The sequence below is a fragment of the Bactrocera latifrons genome, unplaced genomic scaffold (genome assembly GCF_001853355.1).
Source record: "Bactrocera latifrons isolate USDA-ARS-PBARC rearing strain unplaced genomic scaffold, ASM185335v1 scaffold_100, whole genome shotgun sequence".
NCBI classification, from domain to species: Eukaryota; Metazoa; Arthropoda; class Insecta; order Diptera; family Tephritidae; genus Bactrocera; species Bactrocera latifrons.
In genome coordinates, this window is record NW_017534409.1 from 199,424 (window position 1) to 221,575 (window position 22,152).

The following is a 22,152-nucleotide window of genomic DNA, read 5'->3' on the forward strand; positions in this document are numbered from 1 at the left end:
TAAATCGATTTTTGGCTTCTAAATTATTTAAAGTTCAAAGCGACCCAATTAAATTCACTTTCAAGTCAACAAATATAGGCGAAATAGTCACTAAAGAGGTCAGCCAGCGTAGCAAGCGCACCACTTTTCCGAACAGTTGTGTGTAATTTGCAGAGACACCTTGTGGTATGAGCAACTTTTATTTACTTTGGTGTGACATCCGCTGCGCCACGCGAGCAACAMTTTCTAAACAATTGGCGCTGGGCCAAAAGCAAAGGAATTGCCATTTGCTGAAATACACGCGACATCACTCAGTCACTTGCACTTCGTAAGTATCCACTAAATACACAGTGCACTGCCGCTTCAGGCTGGCAGCTTCTCAAAATATTCGTACATTATTCACTTGCTGAAATTTAATTAAGTTGCAAAACTTTTCTCACTCACGCGCTGCTGCACCTCAACACTTCCGTTTTGTGGTCGGCATAAATTTCGGGGTACTTTCTGAATATAGGGGGCTTTATTGAGTATGTTAAGGCTAAGTTCAAAGGGCGTTGTGGCGCGTGGTGGCACGTTGTTGTCAGCAAAGTGTTCAAGTTGCAGATTTTTGATTTCCCATTAATTTTTTAAAGTGCTTTTTAATGAGCTTAAGCTATAGAGGAACCGAAAGCTGAAGTTATTTAATTTTATTATTTAGTGTTGGTTTTTTGATTCCACAGAAGGAGTGAGCAATTAAATACGTCACACTCTTTGAGAATACGTTAGAATCTTTGTTGAATGATTGACAATTTGAAATTCAGCATATTTAACTATAAAAAATTTYATCACTTCCGCTTCGCCATATTTTTGACCTACCTTTGAATTATCTGTTACCAGATATGCCATATATTTATCATTATCTATCTGACTTGACAAAATTCAAAAGCAAAAAAAAAAAGTGAAAAAAAAAACAATTTCCAGCATTTTCAATTTCCACACAAATGAGGTCGTCTTATCTATACCCGAAATCAGCTCAGTTTGCCGGGCCTTCTTCTTCTCTTACAGTTCACTCGCCTTGTTTTGCTTTCATCCGCAACTTCATATATACTCACAAACTTACCTAGAAACTATTTTGTACTACAACTTGCGGCCAGCTGGTCTGCTAGTCTCTCTTTTCTCTTCCTGCTTTCGTATTTCCTTTTCGACCACAAAAAATTTCCGAATATACGATGTACAAACATTTTAGCACTTTCGTTATCAGATTCAAGTAAATTGATACGATTTATTTCCGAAAAACTTTATGTAATACAACMCAATGTTGCGCTGTACTTTCCCAGGGCCTTCGCACCTACAACTGTGCTCTTGCCCTTGTTCTTCCCGCAATAGAMAGTCAATATTATATAGATATGATTTCGGTTATATACATAAACATAAATATATGTATGTRTGTATATAAAAATGTCTAAGTTTAAGTGCTACTGCAAGTGGCCATGACCGAAGACAATCGTCAACAGTTACGAAAACAATAAAAATAACAGTTTTGCTAAACAAGTTTTTAGGAGAGGAAATACAGTGATAACATCCAGCAACAAATTACAACAATTATAAATAAAAACAACAGTTTAAGTGCATTACATCAAGGTTGCACAAAGTGGTCTCAAACTGTTGAAATATTATTTGTGTCCCTGCAGGCATTTTTATCCAAATATAGTTGATGATATTTGCCAGAATTTATGGGTGCATCTATATGGAAGATGAATGAAGGTGATTTAATTCCATGAAAATTTAAAAAATGTAAATTTGATTTGCTTTTTGTAGCTCCGGTAGTTTGCTACAGGCATGTTGTTTTGGAAATGCTTTAGCACCATCCAAGTGATAAGTATTGTTCGAAAATATCCCAAATARTCGACAAAGCGACAGAGTCAATATTAGACAGTAATGGAAAAATATTGTGGGTYTTGGAATTTTCTTTCGAAGAACTGACTGAAGTGATGATATGGCGGTGTGAGCTTGAGCGTTGTCATTTGATTCTGTTGGGGATTTGCACGCAACACCTATCGTTGACGATTTGTCCAAGAGGAAAAAGTCGTGGTATGTGATGCCTTTGATGTCAAAAAAGTTTCCCAGCACGGTCTTCATCAACGATCTCTTCCCGGTCCTCCAAAATGGCCTGGTGCTACCGTAACACAGTACTTCTTGCCCTAGAAACATCTGGGTAAGCCTGCTTGATTATATGAAGCATCTCTATCGCAGATTTACCGAGTTTCGCACAGAATTAAACGAACGAACGGAAGCTGCATTTTCCGCTTGCACCACTCAGAGAAACACGTCGCGCGAAAATGTTTGTTCTCCTCTACAGGTGCTCGGAGACAACTGACCAGCAGCTCGTTCATTAGCTAGGAAAGCCTTATACTAATCCAGTCGGTGCGCGCACATTCCGAAATACAATAGTGGCGGAAGAAAATCAGTCCTATTACTTTCCGAACAAACCCTGTATATCCCCATCCCCAGCAATAATGACACCGAATTTGACCGACTCACTCCATACGACAAAGATATATACATACATATATCGCACAAAACAGAAAATTTCACCACTGRAAGTTCCGTTGAACGCATAAATAAAACGCGTGGGGATTTGCTCAGCTAAATAGCATCTGRTTCTCTAAATATTGCTGACTCTTCGCAGCCACATAAGAGCTAGTTCTTGATCARAATCGGCTAGGCTCACACGAAGTCCGGTGCTGGAACGACGGATAAATATTCATTTCCACTTGGATGCAATCGGGTCAATGTTCCTCCATTGCAAGCACAATGGCTTCGCAGTTTACAGTRTTATGAACAAACACCTACAAGCACGAGATGCTATCGATACTGAAAACAGATACTTCTTGACTTATGCACAGTGAGCGCTATGCTTGAAGAGGCGCACTKTAAAGAAAACTTCTCTTTTAATCGTCTATCTAAGCTTCAACCCGCCTTTGGCTACAGAGCAGCTCTTTACAACCGTTGAAAGCTCTTAGCAAGCGTAACATTCCCGAGCGCCTCCACTAAACGAGTCCACCATAAACCATTTTCGTAGTCGTTGAGCTGAAATGAGTTGAARTAAAGCCAAATTAATATCCTTTTAATAAGTRAGAAATAAATAAGAATGAAGTGAAAAGAAAGACAGATTAACCGTACTATGAAATATTTGCAATCTATAATATTTTGGTAATCTAGTTTCAGAATTATAAGGATTGAGAAGAACATMGCCGAGCCGTTCGAAACCAAACGTAGATCCAGACAAGGCGACYGTTGGAGAAAATAGTTTGAGCTGCAGATCTAAATCGAGCAGGTAAAATCTTCTATAAGAGTGCATCCGAAATACACTCGATGGTTTCTCTTTAATCATGCGAAACATGCGCAAAAAATCTTAAATATCATTTTTATGCTTAATCGCAAGATTCTACACGCGCCAATGTAGACTAAGTCTCAGTCGAACACATCCCATCCATCCTGCGCTACTCATCTTCACCTCTATAACGGGGCATATCTCTCTCATTTTGAACGCAAGAAATTCAATTCAACATTCCTCCACTCCATTTGTGGTTGGTGCGGCACATTTTTCATTTCGTTTATTGCTTTTATTATTATAAAATATTTAAGTTTAGATACTGAAATGTATCCAGAAATGCGATTGCTTTTCGTAGCAGCGTGCTGTTTGGGTCGGTCCGTGAAAGCGCCGCAAATGATAATGGCATTAGAATTTATGGACTCGCTTTTATTATTTTCCCATTTATTTGGCCGCCGGCAGCAACTTTGACGTGGAATGGGAATGTGATGACCCGAAGCTAAGTAGCTGAGTCTACTAAACACACAAATATACGTAAATTTTGCTAGAGGTGTGGGTGAAATTAAAGTGCGGCAACAAGCCGAATTGGCAGGTGGTCACGTCTCTTTGGCGGCCTTTTAAACTGTGGCACAATAACTAAACAGAAACCAAACGAAAGAAGTTTAAAAATCGCAAAAATACCTAGCAGAAGAGGTGGYAGTTGGCCGGTAGTCTTTAGCTTATCGTAGTTGCTTTCGGAAATTCCTGCCACAAATTGCGGCAGCCAACAAGTTAATGGCGCGTGTATTTTATGTGTTTACGCTGAACATTTTTTGCAATTTGTTGAAATTAATGATTAAGACTTGTGCTTGTTTTCAGGCATTTTTATATCTCCGTACAATGTCTTCAATTTCTAAGCGCAGACAATTTGCCATAAAATTAGAAATTYACTGCCAAGCGGAAGTGGCGACTTGTTTATGTGTGTGTGCATTAGTCTGAGAAGAGGTCAAATCAATTATTTTTTGGCGGTTTCACGTGGCTTAATCACTTTCGTCAAATCATCTAATTGATTTATGTTGGCCTTAAGGCTTTATTTTTAGAAACTAGAAAATTGTTCAGCGAAATAAAAAAATTCGTGTTATGAGTACTTACTTTCAATAACATAAACTGTGACTCAGAATTTTCTACCATTTCAAGAAGTATCAATAGAATATTAGTTACTCTCGAAGTACATGTGCTAAAATCGATAAAATGTCGAAGTTGTTGCTACGAGCATCTCTGTGTGCTTTAATTGCTGTATGAGTTCCTCTGATGCTCTGAACAAATTGGCACTCGTTACTCTCTTATCGTAGAGCTGTGATCTTTATTAATCRTTTAAACCACAGTTGTCTGAATTAAAAATTGATCATGTCTCTCGTACTCTTTCAACTTCAATTTGTTGATAGCAGCCATATTTGATAGCATGAAATAGTTTTTAAATTTTAATTAGTAGTTCACTTTGAGTTCTCTTCCACTGGTATGTAATGGAAAATATATCTTACATAGATGATAGCTTCTTCGATGGTAAAATAAAACGGAGAATTTTTAGGGAACCTTCAACTAACCACTGGTGTGTATAGTATTTGAATCTGCAAAAATAYTTCATTATGCTAAGTATAATATCGTCAGATAAAATTTGACCCGAACTGACAAACTYTGAAACTAACACTAAACTATCATATAATTTAATACACAACTTTATCAATGCGTTAAAAATAAGCTCCTGAGACAATACAAGTATGCAAGGCAAAGGCTCAATTAAATTTTCTATTCACTTGTTATTAGCTTCGGCAAACATGGCCTTCAATGTTCTTAGCCAATTTGATTTTGATATCATATGCATAAACCTATGTCATCAGAAATTATGCTTTTGATGAATATGGGTCCTCAGCCACGTTGTCAAGCATCTTCTTTTTGATATCTACTCGACGTCGTTTCTGCAAAAGATTCATGTCTCTTGGTATTAGTTTAGCATTCAAACGTTTAATAATGGAAACATTAACCATATTATGTTGAGACGATTCATAAGAGATATTGAGTTCTTTTGATATCTCTCTGATATCAATTCAARATTTTTCAAGCATAATTATTTTATCTTTTCAAATTTAATTTCATTAACAGAAGTATATGGACGACTCGCACGAGGTGGTGACTTCCCGACCTTTACTGAATGATTTGTGATGCTCGAATGATTGCGTTTATAATAAAGTGGAGTCATAAAACCACTTCAGCAGAAATAAAAGCTTCCAGTTAGCTCGTTAAAAATTATCGAATCAGTCTGGGTCATCTTTGATCAAATGATAAGCTCAGGAATTTATATACAGATTAAAGTAATATGCCTGTCTACTGTTATCATATAACTGTTTTAATGATATGTGTCGCCTTCTTTGTTTTTGGTACAACACTAACCTAGGGTAAGGACTACTTTTGAAAAAATTTCCTTAAATCGAAGATTGCAATTATTCATGAACTTATTAAGTCCCAAGAGTACTCATGTAGTTTAAAAATATGAATTCTAGTACAAAAGTAGACTTGGTAAATCTCCTTAATATATATAGTTTTTTTTCTCATAAAATCACTTATCCAAAGTGCCTTCCTTTCCTGACCTATTTTGATAATCAGCTACAGTCATATTTCCTTAAATTTTGACAAAAAATACATATCTGTATTCTTACCTTCTTGTGGGAGAGGAAATTGATAGCTGTAAACCATGAGGGCTGCTAAAAGCTTCAATGAACCTAAAAATAAATATGTTACGGTGGCTCCAAACACTTCTTGCGTATCATGGATGACTTAATGTCCAATGAACAGTATGAACTCCATTAATTACAAGCTTTGGGTTTTCACTGAAATATAAAAAAGCTAGCACAAGCATTTCCATACCACAACCGCATGCGAAAAAAATAAAAATAAAAACTTTTATACATTTTTTCATTTTGTAGTTTATAAATCGATCTACTTGGATTTGTGGATTAATAAAGGCTTACTCTAGTTTAAAAAACATTCTAAGCGACTGACCTTGTTTTTTATTAAATGTCTTTATTCACAAATAGTTAGAAAATAGTAAGACAATCTGCCGAATATTCTTCCGAGCGGCCAAACTGTCATCAGGTAATACTATTTGAGTGTTATGCTTTTCGCGTTATCGTTTCCGCGAAGCTAATCGTAAAAATTACGAAATTATGTGCCGGCCTCTTGGTTTTTTCGATAAGGCAAYGTCGCATACTGCATTGATTCTTCGTGAGATTTTTGCCAAATTTTTAACCAAGCTTCTGTCACAACCGCCGTACTCCCATGCGACTGCTGGGTATTCAACAAACTCAAACGGCAGCTTCGGTTAAGCCGTTGTGAGTCAATTGAAGACAATAAACGTGAATTGACGCTACGCTTATTGAAGGCTATTCGGAATATTCACTTTAACAATTGTTTCTATAATTGGAAAAAAGACTTTGGCACAAATATATTGTGGCCAAGGGTGATAATAAATTTAAATATGAAATTATGAACAAAGTCTTTTTGTTTTTTTTTTTGCTCATGAAGTATTTGGAGATTCAAATATTGAGAGACGTTTGTTATTCTCTGCTCAAAGAGTAAACTTCGCATTCCTCCTTTGAAACATAATTCAATGGCTTGCCACTGAAATAATAATTCCACAGTCTTTTTATGAAATGTTTTTTTTTTTTTTTTGTGCTTTGAACGCGTCACATTAACACATATCTGTCACGTCACTAGTCAGGCGTCAAATGAACAGTCGCGACGCCATAACTGACGGCGCTTTGTTGAAGGACAAAAGCAAATGCAGACATTTTATTGAACACGCATGCTACAACAAACACACGCATTGGCTTTGTGAAAATATTTTGAAAAGGAACGCGACACACAAACATATGCATATAAATATGTGTGCGTGATGTGCTAAACCCTTATTATCGTATATTGTAGAGCCTGTACAAAGTCACATTTATTTATAACTATTTGCCCGCATACAAAAGCGATAAGCTATGGCGTTAAAAAGGGGATAACTGTTGAGTTTTTATGCCAATTTTATCGCTGTCATTGTGCCGGCTGCCTTTGTTGTATGGAAATATTTATATTATTACATAAGAGGCCCGCATAAACGCGCACGCACACTTCGCTACAAACTGGAAATGGCAAATAAAGTAATCGAGGAAGCTTGTCAAACCCTTTTTTCRGCTGATTTCCTTTGTGTTGTTTTTGTTGCCGTTACAAGCTGACACTTGACGCTGCTTAGGTATATTTGACGCTTTAGTAGGCATTCAAATCAAGTGTGCGTTCAGTCACAGTTAACTGGACGCTTTTCAGTACTTTTTTGGCTAATATTATTCCTAATCAATATAATTTAACGGTTGTTGGTTTTCAAGTAATGGACATTTAAAAGATTAAACTAAAAGAGTTGGCGTTTACTTATTAAAAATAACAATCTTTAAGCCGTGCTTAAGATTTCAATAATGTATTGTAAAAATTTTAATTGCTACCATGTTGGCAACCATAAACTATAAACGCTTAGTAATTGAAATAAATTATTACCTGTTTGCCTTTTGCAAAAATTAATAAAATACAAAAGTTTCTGTGAAAGAAATAATCATTTTTGGCGTATGGCAACCCCAAAAATATTTAGTTTAAATATTAAGCCGCGTTTTATTTTCTAGAAGGTAAGTTCTCAGATATTTAAAGTCTTAATATATTAAATGAATTTTAATTTTCATAATAGGTGGCAATTTTTAACATATTTATACCCTGAACATATACAAGTTTGTGACACTCAGAAAGGAGCGTCGGAGACCCTATAAAGTATGTATATAAATGATCAGTATGTTAACCTGAGTCGATTTAGCCATATATGTCTGTCTGTCTGTCCGTCTATCCRTTTGTCCGTCTGTCTATATATATACGAACTAGTCCCTCAGTTTTCCAGATATCGTTTTGAAATTATGTCAAGTTCTTGCATGGAAAACTTTCACATTTCATAATGTATTTTCACGATATTTGGTATCAGTTATTATATTCTCGCAACAAAGTTGTTAAAGAGAGTATTATAGTTTTGTTCACATAACGGTTGTTTGTAAGTCCTAAAACTAAAAGAGTCAGATATAGGGTTATATATACCGAAGTGATCAGGGTGACGAGTASAGTTGAAATCCGGATGTCTGTCTGTCCGTCTGTCCGTCTGTCCGTCCGTCCGTGCAAGCTGTAACTTGAGTAAAAATTGAGATRTCATGATGAAACTTGGTACAAGTATTTCTTGGCTCTATAAGAAGGTTAAGTTCGAAGATGGGCAAAATCGGCCCACTGCCACGCCCACAAAATGGCGGAAACCSAAAACCTATAAAGTGTCATAACTAAGCCATAAATAAAGATATTAAAATGAAATTTGGCACAAAGGATCCCAATAGGGAGGGGCATATTTGGACGTAATTTTTTTTGGAAAAGTGGGCGTGGCCCTGCCCCCTACTAACTTTTTTGTACATATCTCGAAAACTACTATAGCTATGTCAACCAAACTGTATAGAGTCGTTTCATTTAGGCATTTCCATATACAGTTCTAAAACGGAAGAATTCGGATAATAACCACGCCCACCTCCCATACAAAGGTTATGTTGAAAATCACTAATAGTGCGTTAACCGACTAACAAAAAACGTTAGAAACACTAAATTTTACAGAAGAAATGTCAGAAGCTGCATCCAGACTGTTTTTAAAAATTGAAAATGGGCGTGGCGTCGCCCACTTATGGACCAAAAACCATATCTCAGGAAGTACTCTACCGATTTCAATGAAATTCGGTATATAATATTTTCTTAACACCTTGATGACATGTATCAAATATGTGTGAAATTGGTTCACAGCCACGCCTGAAATCTCGATTATCACTTTATCATGCGATTTACTTGTTTTTAATTAGTTTTAATTTTTTATGGCAACCCTGGACAATTTTTTTTAATGAAAATTTACTTTTAAATYTTTTTTTTATTAATAATGTGTGCTGAATTACTTCTTCTGTTCAATATGTAAGGTAAAATAAGTTTTAAATTTAATAATATATGGCAACACAATTTTTTTTTTAAGCCATTCTTCTCAAGAACCCATAAAATCGCTTGAATTCAAGTAAAAACCAAATTATAATTGATTGCAAGATTTAAGTGTCTGCTGATTTTAAGTAAAACATTTTGTGAACTTTCACTACCTCTCACTCCATCAAAGTTGMGTGGAGGCAAAGTAAAGCCGAGATTTCAACAACAACTTACGCAGTCACTTTACCGGATTTGTAAACAACAAAGACTTATGAAACTTCATTATTGAAGAATTTGCATGAACGTGCGGGTTGCCACCATTTAATAAGTGTTTGTGTGCTTGCGTTCCCATCAACTCGTGACAGCAACAACAGCCAGCAATAACATGAAGCAATAGCAGACTGACAGGCTGTCAGTCAAATGATAAACACGCAACGCATTAGGCGGTGCGAACATTAAACGAAAGTTCACGACGGAAACATCTTGTTCTCGTGGCAATATTTCCGCCTTGGCGAGGAAATCAAATGAAATTTGAAGAACTGTCGCAACGTCCTAAAAAAAGGGCAATAAAATTATTCAAACGACGATTAAGGGATTTCAAGTAGAGCATAGATGCATTGTGTATATGTGTGCGTGTGTTGAAAAACAACAATGATAGCGTTGTGGTGAATGGAGTGGGCGGAACTGGGGGAAATTAGTTGCGCTCGGAAAGAATGACGCGTTGAGCTAACAAGGCACATCACTATGTGGGCGGATATTATATTGGGATCATACACATGCCGTTATAAGTCATTTAGTATCAAGTACATTTACGGAATTAAATTTTTTGTGCGTGCCGCAGTAGCACTTTGGCTTTAATAATGTTGCCATGTATTGGTTTAAATTATGTAGCCTACGCATTTTGGGCTAAAAAATGCCTAGAACTAATAAAGACTTAGATCTAATAATAGAACATTTTTATGAACGTGAAAGTAGAATGAGGGTGCTTTTTGTGGATATAAAAATTCTAGGGCGTTAGTTATCGAATCAAGTCAAAAAACGTAGAAGTTTTTAGTAAACATGTGTTAACGGTTACATTGTTAAGTAAATTTATTGCATTTGAATTGAGTATAGTAATTCCGCAATATTTATTTTGTCGCCTTCAAAGTAATCCTCATCATATGTAATACGCTTATACCAACGATTTTTCCAGTCCTCGAAGCATTTTTCACAAGGCCCTTTTGTGAGAGCCCTCAGCTTCTTCAGCGAAACTTTTTATCTCTTCGATCCAATGGGAACGGGTTTCATGGAGCAACCATTTCAGTTTATAGAAAAGAAAAATTCATCGACTGTATTCATTGAGTTTTTGGTTTTAAAATCGATCACGATTGTGGCTCGATGCGATGGTGCATTATCATTGAGTAAAATCCATAAATTAACAATTTAACAATCCCGGACATTTTTGACGGATGTTCACACGCGAACGTATCAATATGGTAAACTAAAACCTTTTATTGACCGCCTTTCCCTCCGGAAAGGGGCTTTGGTAATTGTTGACTTGTTTGCTTGTCAAACTCATAARCCCATGTCTCATTGGCAGTCGTAATGCCCTCCATGAATGTCTCAAATGACACCTGTTAATGGTACTCTTTTTGAAAAAAATTCAGCATTACCGGGACGAGTCGAGACACAGAATTTGGAAATTTGCCGGTCAATCTACCAATGCAATATTATATCAACTGAGCAAAATTAACTAAGACTACGAAAAAACTATAGCCTTCCAAATAGGCTCCTGAGCCCCTAGGAGCATGCCAATTCAATTTTGCATACCTTTGTTATAGATAAGGTTCAACTTTCTGAGCCTTCAGTGAACTTTTGTATWTTTGGTTCCGACTACCTTTTGAAGAACCATTCGCTAGATTATAGGGTAAGTTTGTATTCATTTTTATAAAAAAAAATTCAGGTCTTTTGGCTCAAATCTAGCACTCACACGATTCATACCCAAAACATTAAGAGGTTACATGGGATTCTTCTGGTAAAAAATGAAATATTTTATTTCAATTTTTTATTGTTACAAACATGCACTATTATGAATGAAATTCTGAATTAAAAAAAAAAAAAATTGTTTTAAACTCAGTTTTTGTGACGCCATTTTCGGTGACCGCCCGGAAAAAAGATGCGCCCGCATTGGCTGGATAACTTCCTACAGGATTAGCTAAAGTGAAAAAATGTGTGGTTTGATCAAAACCTTAAGTTAGAACTTAAACGTAGGAAAACACTGAAAATTGTATTTTTCGCAGATATTTTTACATAAAAAAATTTAAATTTCGCAATTTTACTTTATTTCAAATAAAAAAACATCATTTGTCCAAGTCTTTAAGAATTGTAAAAATCTTGAGAAATCTTGAAAACCGACTTCAATAACATAGTTTTGAGAAAAACGCGTTTAAAGACTTCGCATTTAGCCAGGCTAGCAAGCAGAATTTAATAAGGCAGTAAAAAATGCGTTTTTTGAACCCCGAAAACCCATGTAACTCCTTTACCAAAATATCTGAGCGGATCCTTAACAGATTTTGAGATCCTCTGCTATGTCTCGTCTAACTTCTTAGGTCAGAACCGTTAAAGAAATATAGAATGGATACTGTCATAGTCCACTGTTGTAATTGAGAAATCTAAAGAAATTATAAAACATGTTATTGTTTTTTTACTACGGCATCACCAGAATTGGCTAGTGAATGCCAAGCATTTCTACTCCACTGTTAATATAGTTTTGTAGCAACACTTTTGATGGGCATACAAAATAACGGTAATTAAATGTATAAACAACTTTGCAAGWTAGCCTTTAATTGCTGTGATTAAATAGAGTGCACCACGAAAAGTTTATCGAAATGGGAAAATCAAACAGGAAAAAATAATTAACTTAATAAAAAACTAACAAGCAGACAAGAACATGAACTGCAAACAACAACAACAAAAAGTAAAAATTACAAACCAAACCAGGAATACAACATCAGAAAGGCAGACAGGGTGAGAGGACATTATTTCGAATCGGCATTTGTATTAGCGAGGTTGAAAGTTTTTCACGAAGGTGCCATTGTTTGGGCGAGAAAAAAATATAAAAAATTGTATTCTATTTACTTTTCACATATTCTTTAAACAAATATATTAACTAATTATATACACTCAATATTTACATAAATATTTGCCAGCACGCCGCCCTAATGTACAGCGAAGCAATCAAAACGAATAATAATACCAATAAATAAAGTGGAGAAAAAAATCTCCACGCCTCATAAAAATAAAACAATAAAAGCCATAAGCAAATAAATATAGAAATAAAGGAAACAACGCTCGACACCCACCAATTTTCGGCAAAACATTAATATTCACACACTCGTGCTAAGGACATAAATAGCCTTTCAACAGCCATTTAGTCAGCATGGGGGCGCAAAAAATCCCCCTCGGCAATGGGCATTGTGTAGACAGCTTGCCAGGCGCTTGCTTGATGCGGTGGCGGCGGAACAAACCAAAGTCGAAACCGAACCAAAACAAAACCACAGTTAAAATGCCTATGACGAGCGTTTAGTGTGAGCATGAAATCCACAAGACCTTTAATGAGCGAGGCATGCTTCGGCTCCAAATTTATGCAAAGTATGTTGGCAAGTAAATATTTTTGTACTCTTGGATTCGAGGCATATGAGCGTGGGCTGGTCTGCACAGTCAAATTACTGACTACATTTTCGCATTAAAATGTTTATGCTATTAGGTGTATTAAATTAGCTTGTAATGTAATTAAAACAGAGCGCAGGTCAAACAACTATATTGACTTATACTTAATTGGAGGGTTTCAAAACAGCTTTATTGGCTTTAATTTAGTTAGAGTTATACTATGGATAATTCTGTGTTGTAATTCGAGAAAAAGATTAGGAAGATAGATTCGAATTTTATAAAGAAACATACATACATTACATAGATACAATATCGAAAACTCCGAGTTCGCTTTCATAAAGATCCAAGGAACTTATGACATAGGTGTATATACCATATGTAGGCCAGAGAGATGAAATTTCGCCTTCGGACCGAGTATATATGCGTCCCAGTAAAAACAAATTTCAAATGTTTGCACTAAATTTAAGGTTTTACTTAAAAACTACCGAATTAAGTTAAGTATGCAACAATTCTTCATTTGCACCGTTTCTGCTGTTGGTATGGGGAAGGTAATGGCTTAATGACATACTCATAGAAACACACGTACTTATTGGCAAAAAGCTAGGAAGGTACTTTTTCATAGACATCTCTTGAAGTGGATTTTCCACCAGCAATATCGTTTGCGGTAGGCAGGATGAAGTAGTAAAAAATTCATGCTAGGTAAACACTATATAGCGAATGCATAAAAACATATCAGCCGAGCTTTCGGAGCTTCTGATGAGTTCCTATCGGTGTATGCGGCCTGACGTTCTCCTGATTTCGTACTTATTGAACAAACCTGGCACTCCCGGGCATTTACTTAAATCAAACAGTGTAATTTTTCAAAGATCATGTCACTTAAGAGTTAGATGTACAAGGTTTCCTGCCAATCCCAACAAACATACAGCAAAACGTCCCTTACGATCTTTTCCGGCTTGATTTTCGTTTGCGAATACTTTACAATTACAATTCGCCCGTGACCGTCTTCACTTGTTGTGGTTATATAGCAAGTGACCCACTTTTCATCACTAGTAACCACCCGCCTAAGATTCGGTGAATGATATTTTTGTGGAACCCACATATCTGCTTCCTTCTTTTTATATCCAATTTTACTAAAATAGTACCAAATGGTTATGCCACTCCTGGGAATTAGGAACTGTGTTTGTATGACGGTAGGACTCGGCGATTTCTATTATATATATACTTCTATTAATTAGAGCATGGCGCATTTTTGATATAAAAATGTACGGAATGGAATCCGAGATACCGAACATAGGCAAGAACGTAATGGGTGAACCAAGTAGAGGTACTTTTTCAATCGCCTTCTTTTAACTGATCATGTCAAGATGTTTTATGTTTTCTTTGATTAGTATGGTTCAACTTTGCTACATTCACGTTCTGTAAAGAACGTGTTTCACGCGCTTAGCCCAATTTATGGTCAAAATAATCGATTTATTCGCAACATTATCATCCATCCTGGGACTCAGCATTCATTGTTGGATAATATTCGACCGATTAGACCACGTCCAGTATGCAATGAAGAAAATGTAGCGGCCGTAGCTGAGAATGTACACGAATGCCGTGTAGAGTCGATTCGGCGCAGTTCGCAGCAATTTTACGTCGAGATCTTAAATTCAAATCCTACAAAATACAGCTTGTGCAAAAACTGAAGTCACTCTATTTCCCCACGCTCGCTCGCTCTATGAACTCTTGGAAAGTTCACCTGACGTTTCGAGTAAAATTTTCTTAAGCGATGAGGCCCATTTCTGGCTTAATTGGACTCAACAGATGGACCATTTGAGACTTTCTCCACTAAATTTGAAGTTGTTTTTTTTTAAGTAGGGAACCTAGAAATATTAAATTTATGGAACAACGACGAATATCTGATTTACATTGTAGAGTATAGAGCATCTCATATCAAAGTCCGAGGATTTTAAAAACGATCGGTGCTTGATCATCTCATTATAATGTTGCGTATATAGACAGAAAATTATGTAATAAAATGTTTCAAGAATAGCCCCCCTCTTATGAAGAACTCGAAAGTTGTGAAAGCTAATTTTCCAAAACTTAATGAAAATTTGTGAATTTAATATATAAAATCTCCGAAATGTCCGAAAACTATACTTAAGTATAGATGAAAACATATTTACACTTGCAGAGTCCTAACACCCGGTGTATAAGTATTTTCTCACACCCCAGCTACCAGTTGTATCTTTCCGTAGCCATTTCAATGGAATTAAGCACATAATAACAATAAAATTATATTGATGCCTGCAGGCTTAAGTGCCGATTGCCGAGTTGGCAAGCTCATTGCCACACATACATTCGTACACATTCGCGCATAAACAAATACAATTGTTTTAAGTATTAGATACATATATACAGACATATACATAAATACATACACACATTCATGTATATACATACATATATATATACTTGAGTCTTCATTAATTGGCAGCATTGCGCATTGACTTTTTGCTTTCCTATATTTATATATGTACATATGTGCATAATTTCCTACATGAGTCTCTACTTGCCTTAGACTTTCTTTAAGCCACTTAACTAAGTGCTTAAATCGCTCGAAACGTGTTTCTTCACACACCTGCTCATTTAGTCTCCACCTTGTTGTTGCTGCTGTTGTCTGTGCTTATGTTTACTAAATGGAAATGACTTTACATTTCATGTTTATATGTATTTGTTGTATTGCTTTCTTTTTGCCTACGCTTTTTTCCTATTTCCCTCCCAACTAATTGAAAACATTAAGCTTYAATGACGGAACTTTTGGACTTTTATTTAATTTGATGTTTATTTGTTGGTGTATTTGTGTTTGCTTGCGCAGTTAGACCTACGCATTCAGCAAACTTTATTTTGAAGGTTAACCGAAGTTTTCGGAACGACTTGCGGTTTCGAAAAAGGTGTGATTTTCAGGCTGTCTATTTAATTGAACTCAATATGCGACTTTAGGGAATATAAATATATACATATAGTAAAAACATAAATACGAGTGTTAGAGGTACCATTAAACTTAGCTGTACTGTTGTTAAATCGACCGTGTTCAACTGCTTGTGATCATGTTCAGACGGATTGAGTTTTATATGAATAAGTTTCAAATTCAGACTTCTAAAAGGGAAAAAGTTTTTACTTAATGAAATTAGACTGTTAAAGTTAACAAAGCAGGTCTGATGGTCAAATTGACTTATATGTGAGAATTTTATATTTATTCTGTATTTTTATTTTTCCAGCCCAGTAATGCGAAACACATTTTTTAGTGACTTCAGAAGTACTTTACACCCATATAAAGTCCTTATAGCTTGCAGTATGACGTGGGTTATGGTAAGCTCGGAATGGTATCGGACAGTGTATTATTAAAATTTGATTTATATAACTACAGATTCGGTAGTAAATATGTACTTATATCGGACCTGATAATTAAATAATTCCAACTTTTCTAAAAAGTCTCACAAAACCAGCACCTTCGTCTATATTATATAAGGATTTCATATACTTGTCTAATTCCTTTTACTATTTTTACAARACATGAAGGCATACTCAATTTTCTGTCAGATTCAACGAAATATAATGACTACATAAGGACAATATCATATAGAGAAGGAGCTCTATTTTAGCGCGGTCGACAACCCATCTTGTGGCCAATTAAACTTTTTTCTTTTAACATTCAGCGATGACAAAAACATTGCTTGATGTTATTTACTTTCGGTCATGTCAATGAGCTTTTCGCCAATCATTAGCCTTAAAGGGGTCAAAGACCCCTTTGTTAACATATGGACAACAACCTTTCCCGAGATCAATGAAGTTTGACCACTTTACCTTTAGCGAGGTCGACAACCCAATGTGAGGTCAATAACCATTTTGTTTACATTTGGCGAGGATAAAAGGTTAATGACTTTGCCTTAGGTCAGTGGTCCTCTGTTTTATTTTAAGCGAAGACGACAACCCACATGTAGGTCATTGATCTTTTTTTAAATAAAATTTATTATATAAAATGTTAACCTTTAGCGAGTATACCAACCTTTTTTTTTAACTTTAGCGAAGTTAATGAACCTTCAAGTTTTGATATCACACTTGATGATGATGGAGATAAACTTTCTGGTCTTTTCCAACTCTTGCCATTTAGCTCGATAAGTAAGATAATCAGATAGTTCCGTTCCATTTAACTAAACTGACTAAAAGTCTGCTAAACGTTTCACAATTTTAACGTAATAATTTATTATAAATCTGTCTTTTGATGTTAATAACAACTGCAATAATAGATTAACAAACCTATTACTCTCCAGAGCAACAGGTAGCTAAAGTAACCTTATACCAGTTCTTATTCCTTTTCATTCTCTATAATACATTTTACCCTCATAAATATTGCAAATGCTAATAATACTGAACATCTTGAGCTGATTCAAGTGGTTATATACGAAACCACGATTAATAATAATTTTAATTGCTAAATATTTGACAGTTACCACAACTAAAGTGTCAAAATCATATAAAAAGCTAACCATAAAAGGCAATAAACAAATTAAATCTATAGTCCTAGAGTAGTACATACACAAATAAATGTACCACTAACAGGTATACAGAAGCCGTTATGGATATAACGTATACATATCCATTCACAAAAGGGGCTTTCAGCAGGCCAACGAGTTAAAACACTCGTTCGATATGCTTATGGACCGTAGAAAAAGCTGTATTGAAGCAGAAGGAGACTATTTTGATTAAAGTAAATTGATTTCGCTGAAAAAAAAAACAGATCCAAGAACATCTAGAAAAAATAACCGTTTATATGGTTTGTAGGAAAATCATCGGTCCATATTTCTTCAAAAATGGTATCGGTTGGAGCGTATACGTCCGGGGCGTTATTGCACCATCAATCAATGGACCTATTTCGAGAACACTTCGGTGTGCATATAATTTCATTTTTTGTGCCGATCAATTGACCTCCAAGATCGTGTGATATCACACCGTTAGACTTTTTTCTGTGGGGATATGAAAAGTATAAATTCTTTTGCGGTCAGTCCCGTTTCGATTCAGACCTTGGAGCAGAACATCACTCAAATTATTCGCCAGTGACCAGTCTAAATGCTCGAAAACCTATCTCAACGAATAGACCATCTGAGAAGTCGCCGTGGCCAACATTTTAAAAAGATAATTTTCAAAAAATTAGTTCCAAAAAATTTCTTTTCGAAGGATAATTAATATTCCCCAAAACAATTTGCAGGTTCTGTTCTGTTCTGTCATTTTTGTTCCTATTCAGGGCATAAAAATCAGTTTGAATTGATTAGTATTTTTTTTTTGCCAATTTATTTTTCAGAGAAATTTATATTTATTTTTATACAAACAAAACCCTCAGATTTCAACGTAGAAAATACCAATTCTCTTTTTCAAAGCAATATATAGTTTGACGTGAGATTTTTTTTCTAAAAATTAGTGTTTCTTCCGATATTCAGACAAAATACGTTATAAAAAAGAAATATAGGTACACAGCAACAAAAAATGTTTCTTTATATGTGGCAACTCTGAACTGAAATTATTGTCAATTACGATTTACTATCACTAGTCATTATAAAGTGTATAGAATGTGATGATCACCTTCATTTRATCGTTAAAAATTTCAAGCGTATTCTTACCCCCATCTTACTTTTTCATTTTTAGGATCTTAAAGGATTATATAATTATTTAATGTCTACAATAATATAAATCTTGCCTTAACTGATTTTTCAATGTCTCAATTAATTTTCTTTGTATCATCCTACCTCTGCTTTTTGTAACTGTCATTAGACCTTAATTAAAATTCTCAACTTACCTAATTCGATATACATATGTGCATTTAATTATATTGAATTAATTTATTTAATTAGTTTAGGCAAATTTAATACAACTAATTTTGTTTCGCAAACAATTCGTTCGTAAATAAATTGTTGAAAACACACGTTCACCTAAACTGAAGTTGTAAAACCCTCAACACAACTACAACTTGCATGCTCACACAGWCACGTGCACACACACAAATACAAACTGATCAACAAACTTATTTATGTATGCATTGCAAGTTACCTGTCTGTCTCAGCTGTGTGCAATTGACTTCCACTGGCATTAATTCATCTGTCTGTCTGTCTGTCTGCCTGTTTGCTGGACCGTCTGTCTGCTTTTGACTGAAGCGCCCTCAATTGAGAGTTACAAATGTAAATAGTTGGCATTCACACATATTTACACATTTCTATATACATACAAACGCACACATACACACATGTAAATGCAAGCATGTATAATTTGTGTGGGCGTGTGTGCGCGCTTTTGTTTAAGATAGTTTTCATTGTTACTGACCGAATGTCTAGCCGCCAACCACACGGTCAGCAGCAGCAGCAGCATTTGTTTGCAACATTGTTGCATTCTGGTAAACTTGGCGCATTTTATATTTACACATTCGTTTGGTATTCTCTGGTGGTAGTGAAGAAATGGCCGCACCGAATCATACTGAATAAATAAATAATATAACAGGTGCAGAAATTCATTTTTACCTTTATACGAACGCCGGTCTGTATGTTTGTGTGTGTGTGTGCGTGTATTATAAATATTTCATTTATGTAAGTTGAACTTATGTCATAACGGTACCCTGTAGAATTGGGTTTAACAACTATAGTTAAATTTTTGTTTAATATGGATTGCTAAATGGAAGGTATGCTGTGAGTATTTCGTTGGTATGCCATGGTGTATACGTAACATTTTATTGGTGAAAGTAAAAGCTTGGAATTTTAATCTTTTGAATATGTAACATCTTCAATAACTTTTGTTTAYATTTATATRTTTAATGTAATACCCTACAYAAAYAGCAAATATTCCCAACAAGAATTTSATTTTGATCGGCCAGTTTGTATGGCAGCTATATCCTATGGTAGTGCAATATCGGCGGGACAAATAAGCAGCTTCTTTTGGAGTAGAGTATGTGTGAAAAATGTAAGATCAATATCTTGAAAACTGAGAGTTTAGTTCGCGTATTTGCAGAATATCGCWAAATCGAATCAGCTCAGCTCGTCACATATATTTTTCACATATAGTATATATTTCATAAGGTCTCAGTTTTTTTGTTGGACTATAAAATGAAACGAAATAATTCAGTAACAAACCAAAARCTTTTCACTGTAAACCCAGACTCCAAATCTATGAAAGCAATACTTTTTTCTAAACCGCACTCAATTCAGTTAACAATGAACCGCAACTAATCGCTGTGTCCAACAGAAAAAACACCAAAATTCAATCTCACTGTCTCGCCACAGTGGGTGTCTGTAGCACCATTTACATTTACGCTGCCTGTACATGTAAATGCCCACAAATTTGTCGGCCACTTCGCCGTCTAGCCTAAGCCTACAATTGTCTTTCGTTAGCCAAAAATTGAACTAAAAATTCTAGGTGGCATAGGAAGAACTACTTGTCAACCCAACTCAATTTATCATTTTTGTAGCACGCTCGCATTCTCCACCAGCAATTGCCTGCAAAAGTGCGARAGGCTGCGAGTTATAGCTTTTAAACTGCCAACAATTGAAAAGGGTATGCTGGCATTTTAAGCCAAAGTTTTTCGTATAGATTTTTTATTTGAATACAGCACAAGTAAATAAAATGAAAAGTTCGGTGCACTGCCGAATACCAACACAAACACTCACACACACAAATATGCAAATTCATAAGCAAATTTCAATGTCTAACCAACATGTTATTCGTTCAAATAGAATTGTCGAGTCTACAATGTGGACATTTTTTATTTTAAATGCCGCCAGTGTGGGTAAAAAGGGAAAAACAACTACCGAACAACTCAATTATGGAGTGACAGACATACATATAATACTTGGCTGGCAACCGCGCTTATCATGTGTCGGCAAATGCTCGCGGCAAATGTTTGTATTTTATTTAAATCAATTTGAAAGCCAGTTTGTAAACATAAAAGTTGTATTTATCTGTTAAGAAATGTGTCAAAGTATGACAAGTAGCTGAAGTTCATTTACTTAATGGCATTTTAAAWATTTAAGATGCAAAAAATATTATTTTATATAAAAACATTATCTTTAATTTTTTCAAAGGAACAGAGGTACTTGACGTCCTTTGCTTCCGCAATGTCCTCGTATAACTCATACAGGTCAAGGTTCCGCATCTGCATTATACTCTATTGCTAATGGTTGAAATGGTCGAATATCTTGCGCAAAAACTTGCTCTCGAAAATTTTAGTAACATGTCATCAGATGTAGATGTAGTCTACGCTTCCGCATCATAGTGCAGGACTGAAATAATGAGCGAATAATGATGAGAGTTTGGTTCTGGTTCATCGCGAGAGGCATTACTTTTTAATTGCCTTCTCTGTCAATTCGTGTGATTCGGCACTGGATTTCAAGCTTGAAATTGTTGKTGATGTTAATGTTTGTTCTCGAAAAGRCAAAWTTATCRACAACTTCAAAGTTATWWCTGTCAGCAGTGACTTGGRGRCCAAGACACGAGCAYGCCGATTTGAGAAATTTGATCTTAACCTCCTTCACCTCCAGACTCATTCCGTTAGAATCTTCTTCCAACTTAGATAAAGCAGAAATCAAGTTATTAAAACCAATAATACTTGTAACAATATCATCGGCAAACGCCAGCAATTTTATACTTTTATTAAGTATTATATCTCTTATGTCACACCCACGGCGCTTATGGTTTTCTCTAGCAGCAAGCTGTGGGTATCACCAGACAAAGAGTCGCCTGTCTGACAAATTATTTGGTATCGAACGGCTTGGAGAGTTYCTTCCTAAATCTAACTGCGTTTTGAAGAATTGTCAAGCGTCAATTGACGTACCATAAGCTTTACCGGAATACCTAATACAGATACATTATTGGTCTGCAATATTAAAAAGAAAATATATTTCTGATTTGAAATAAGATTTTTGAAACCGATCTTCAGGTCAGGTCAGGATTTTCAGAACTGTGTAAGAGTCTAATGATCGCCCGCAGCCGTACTTATCTCTCCATTCTCCATTCAAACATTCCAACTATTTATTAAAAATGTAATAAGTCTCGACAAGAATGCGAATAACTTTCTTTAAAATCCCATCAAGCAGACTACATAACATTTTTTTGGTGACTATCGTCCTTCAAAGTGGTTTGAGCTG